We start from the raw sequence: 5,387 nt of genomic DNA, 5'->3' as shown, positions 1-5,387 counted from the left end.
TGATGACTTATCTACAGAAACCCTCTACATTTCTGGGTGGAAAGGACGTCTATCTAGGAGCAAGGGGAAAACAACGTGGGACACCAACACGAGTGGTTTCCTCTTCAGCCAGAAGTTGAGATAAAATGGACTGGAAAGATACAACTTGGGAAAGAGCTTGGAGGACGAAAGAATCAGAGTACTTGATTAAAATGACCGAGTTCCTTAGCTAGGAAAGGAGAAGGCGGAAAGCACACAGGCAAAGCCGGATCTCCTGGGTGGCACAGTAAGGATGGGGAGGTTCTTTGGCCCCCATACGGGTTTCAGAAGTCAGCCATAATGGGCCAGGTGTGGTGGCTCACACCTGTAATCTCAGCACTTTGGGAGGCCAAGATCGGGGGATCGCCTGAGGTCAGGAGTTCAAGACCAGCCTGGCCAACATGGTGAAACCCTATCTCTACTAAAAATACAAGAATTAGCCAGGCGTGGTGGTGGGTGCCTGTAGTCGCAGTTACTAGGGAGGCTGAGGCAAAAGAATTGCTTGAACCCAGGGGGCGGAGGTTGCAGTGAGCCGAGATCACGCCACTGCACTCCAGCCTGGGTGACAGAATGAGACTCCGTCTCAAAAGAAGAAAAAAAAAAAAAAAAAAAAAAAAAACAGAGCAAAGAGGTGGGAGTTCTGGAGAAGCCCCTGAAATCCCACCAGGTGAACTTCTGCACAGGTAGACCTGGAGCCGTATCCCGAGGGAGCTGGGTGGAGAGGGGATGGCCATCATCTGGGCCCACAGGCCCTGCCCCTGTCCTGCCCCTGGCAGCAAAGGTCTCCACCCACTCATGGGAGAGCAGGGTTGGGTTCCCCAGCCCTCAGCACTTTAACCCATAGGACTGTGCCTTGGTGGTGGTAACCCGGAGTCTCTGCACATGTTTCAGCATCTACTACACAGTCCCGGGCACACAGGGATTCAGTGTTTGCCAAGTGCAGCAAAGAATGACAGCACACTCTTTCACTGAGTGTGGCCCCCCTGGCTGGCCCCCTTCTTCAAATGAATATTTTGTATTCCAGGAACGGCCTGAACCATTTTTGTTGGCATTAAGTCCTCTCCTATACGCTCCCCTTCCACCCACATCAGATGTCCCGAAGGGTGGCCCTGTGTCCTCTAAGTTACTTGCATGATTGATGCTGAAGCGACTTCGAGCAAATCCCACTAGCACCCTGGTTTACAGAGACGATTCCGTAGGACACCTTACACTCCCAGCGCTAAGCATATTTGGGAGGCCTCACTAGCCTGGGTGGTGTGGAAGCCTGGCATCTGAGAGGAGCGAGCTGACCAGGACACACACCGCTACCTGCTGGTTCCTGCAGTGAGTCCCAGCTTCCTAAACACTGTGGGTGTATTGGCCTTGCCCTCAAGATCCTCTCTGGGGGGCTGACCAGGGTGTGTTGCCCTAGTATATTCCCTGGTCTTCTGGCTTCTGGGCAAGGTGAGCCAGATGTTTGCCCCCACCTTGCCTGCATGGTGGCCGGGTCTGGGGCTGGCACAGCCCCCTGGTGGGGATCACAGTTCCTGGCTGGTCTCAAACTCCTGGGCTCAAGCAATCCACCCACCTGGCAGGTAGCCCTGAGGGCCTCGGGGTTCTGAGACTTGTGTGATCCCTTAGCCCCAGGGAGGTGCCAGCGCCCAGCTGCTCGTCGCTGCCATGTGGTGCACTGAGCTCTTTCTTGTAATTTTTTTTTTTTGAGACAAGGTCTCATTCTGTCACCCAGGCTGGAGTGCGGTGGTACTATCTCAGCTCACTGTAACCTCTGCTTCCTGGGATCAAGTGATCCTCTCACTTCAGCCTCCCAGGTAGCTGGGACTGCAGTTGCACACCACCATGCCCAGCTAATTTTTTATATTTTTTTTGTAGAGACGGGGCCTCGCCATGTTTCCCAGGCTGGTCTCAAACTCCTGGGCTCAAGCAATCCACCCACCTCGGCCTTCCAAAGTGCTGGGATTACAGGCATGAGCCACCACCGTACCTGGCTATTTCTTGTGATTTCTTTCACACCTGCCTACACCTTAGCAAACAGCCCCTTTTAAAAACTCTCCTCTGGCCAGGTACAGTGGCTCATGCCTGTAATCCCAGCACTGAGAGACCGAGGTGGGAAGGATCGCCTGAAGTCAGGAGTTCAAGCCTGGGTAACTAAGTGCTACCCCCTCCTCTGCCCCCTGCCATCTCTCCAAAAAAAAAAAGATTAGCCTGGCAAGGTGGTGCCTGCTTGTAGCCTCAACTACTTGGGAGGCTGAGGAAGGAGGATCACTTGAGCCTAGGAGGTTGAGGCTGCAGTGAGCTATGATCACACCATTGTACTCCAACCCTGCTCTCCCACAAACGGGGTAAAGAGATCTTCACGGGTCTCCAGAGTAAGACCCTGTCTCTAAAAAAAAAAAAAAAAAAAATTCTCCTCAAATCGACCTATGTGGAGGCCGCCTTGCAGGAATGGTAACTATCACATTGCTATTCAGCCGCTCAGTGTCTACTGGCTGCTCACTCCTTCTCTGTGGAATAAACTCCAGGGCCTTGTGCGTGGCCACCCTGAGAGTGTCCCCTCTAACAGCTCCGCTCTTCCCGGGGCTCTGGCCACAGCGGCTCTGCCACAGCTCCCCCAGACACCACAGATTTGTGCCTCTGTTCCCATTGTTTCCACTCTAAGGCAGGCCCTTCTGCTGCACTTTCACCTGGCGGCAATCCTATCCACGCTTCAGGGCGACACCTCAGGGTCCCCATCTCTCCCTTTGCCCAGCACCCCCTGACTTTTGATGCCCCGGGAGCACGTGGCCTGTGATTCCACCTCAGCGTGCAGCACACTGCGTTCTGGGTGTTCCTGCAGGAGCCTGTCTCCTCTGCTAGACTTCGCCTGTCAATTAGGCAAGTGCTGCTTTCATTCATCCCATACACGGCTATGGAGGCCCCAGCAGCTGCTGGCTACTGAAAATAAAAACTGAAGAAGACATCCCCTTGGTCCCCAAGGTCCCTGCTCTTTGGTTGGGAGCCCAACAAGTGAACTGGCAATTGTGCCCCTGGAATAAATGCCAGGGCAAAGGCTGGCGGGGAGGAAGCCCGAGGGGAGGGCAGTGAGGAGGGAAGGAGAGAGGGAAGGCTCTTGCTTTCAGAGGAGGCTCTATCCAGTGGACAAACGGCATAGCCAGGGGACAGGGGACGGTGAGGGCATGCTGTCTGAGCAAAATGTACACAAAGCCCGGGGCCCTGAGAATGCTTCTGGAACTGCCAATGGCTTTACCTGCAGGTGAATGGCCACCGAATGGGGATGCAGGCTGCTGCTGAAATGGTCTCATAGGACGCGGCCCTAAAGAACCTCAGAAGACGTTGAAGCGTTTTAAGCAGGATGAAAGACTTGAATTAAACAGTATTTAGAGAAGCTAAATAGAGAAATAGCTTTTGGAAGAATTAAATAGCATTTAGAGTGCTTATCATGTATCAAGGGCCAAGCTAAGCACTTTGACCACATGGTTTCACTTAATCCTCACAGCAACTCAATGAGATAGGAATGGAGCCCATTTTATAGAAGGGAGCACTGAGATTTAGCTCATATCAGCAGCAAAGTGGAGAATGGATCGGCAAGGGGAGGGCCAGTTAGGCAGCCTGACTGTGGTGCAGATGAGGGGCACTGGAGAGTGGTTGGGAGAGAAGAGGGTAGGTGAAGAGAGGACATGTTTCTTCTCTTTCAAAAGGTTTGGTTGCAAGGGAAGAAGAACTAGAAAGGATACAGGGTCGAGGGTAGCTGGTGGTTGTTTTGAGGTGCATAAGATCGGTACTTATTTATTTGTTTTGTTTTGTTTTTTGAGACCGTTTCGTTCTTGTTGCCCAGGCTGAAGTGCAATGGTGCAATCTCAGCTCACTGCAACCTCTGCCTCCCAGGTTCAAGCAATGCTCCTGCCTCAGCCTCCCGAGTAGCTGGGATTACAGGCATGTGCCACCACGCCCAGCTAATTTTTGTACTTTTAGTAGAGACGAGGTTTCTCTGTGTTGGCCAGGCTGGTCTCGAACTCTTGATCTCAGGTCATCCACCCGCCTCAGCCTCCCAAAATGCTGGGAATACAGGTGTAAACCACCAGACCAATGGCTGAGGCCCCTGAGGAGGTGGCCAACCATGAAACCCAGGGTGTAAGAGGTGCTGAACTTCAGATGGGAGCAAAGCACCCCTTCCACTGCAACAGGAAGGGCAGGGGCAGGACGGGGGCAGGTAGAGAAGTGGGTGATGGAGACTGAAGCCAGCCTTCGGGGGGCCATCCAACAGCCACACACCCCTTCTTCTGGATAAGAGCTGCAAACTGTGTTCAGTGACCACCATCTTCCACCAGGCAGTGTACTCAGAGGAGGCCAGCTCCAGGGAACGATTCTTGATTGGCCTGATTCACTGTGATCATCTAATTCTTCTGGCTTGGGATTGGTTTACGGTGGGCATGTGACCCAGTTTTGGCCAATGAGATATGGGAGAAGAGGCTTGGGAAAGATTTCCTGACCCTTACAAGAGACCCCAGGAAACCACAGCTTCTTCCTTCTGGATGTTGTCAAGTGTGGGTGAGACGCCGGAGCGGGGGCATTTAGCCACCTGCTGGAGGATGAAGGTCAAAGAAGAGGGCAGCGTCCGGAGAATCACAGAGAAATGGGCTCAAAGCCCTGGCACCTCATGCCTGGGGCCACACAGACGTCGCTGGCAGAATGATCTGAATACATGAGACAGGAATTGAATTCTCTTTTCCCCACTGTGATGACTTATCTACAGAAACCCTCTACATTTCTGGGTGGAAAGGACGTCTATCTAGGAGCAAGGGGAAAACAACGTGGGACACCAACACGAGTGGTTTCCTCTTCAGCCAGAAGTTGAGATAAAATGGACTGGAAAGATACAACTTGGGAAAGAGCTTGGAGGACGAAAGAATCAGAGTACTTGATTAAAATGACCGAGTTCCTTAGCTAGGAAAGGAGAAGGCGGAAAGCACACAGGCAAAGCCGGATCTCCTGGGTGGCACAGTAAGGATGGGGAGGTTCTTTGGCCCCCATACGGGTTTCAGAAGTCAGCCATAATGGGCCAGGTGTGGTGGCTCACACCTGTAATCTCAGCACTTTGGGAGGCCAAGATCGGGGGATCGCCTGAGGTCAGGAGTTCAAGACCAGCCTGGCCAACATGGTGAAACCCTATCTCTACTAAAAATACAAGAATTAGCCAGGCGTGGTGGTGGGTGCCTGTAGTCGCAGTTACTAGGGAGGCTGAGGCAAAAGAATTGCTTGAACCCAGGGGGCGGAGGTTGCAGTGAGCCGAGATCACGCCACTGCACTCCAGCCTGGGTGACAGAATGAGACTCCGTCTCAAAAGAAGAAAAAAAAAAAAAAAAAAAAAAAAA

The 5,387-nt window shown here is 52.5% G+C and overlaps 1 protein-coding gene across 2 annotated transcripts in view; it reads right to left on the bottom strand.

Annotated features, from left to right (window-relative positions):
- The window catches only part of SAG (S-antigen; retina and pineal gland (arrestin)), a 41,449-nt gene that overhangs the window by 32,445 nt on the left and 3,617 nt on the right, over positions 1–5,387 (bottom strand). The gene's annotated exons all lie outside the window — the stretch shown is intronic.

Source organism: Colobus angolensis, unplaced genomic scaffold (assembly GCF_000951035.1).
Source record: "Colobus angolensis palliatus isolate OR3802 unplaced genomic scaffold, Cang.pa_1.0 Scaffold33, whole genome shotgun sequence".
NCBI classification, from domain to species: Eukaryota; Metazoa; Chordata; class Mammalia; order Primates; family Cercopithecidae; genus Colobus; species Colobus angolensis.
Note: the sequence above shows the minus strand (reverse complement) of the source record. Positions and strands in the feature narration are given on the sequence as shown.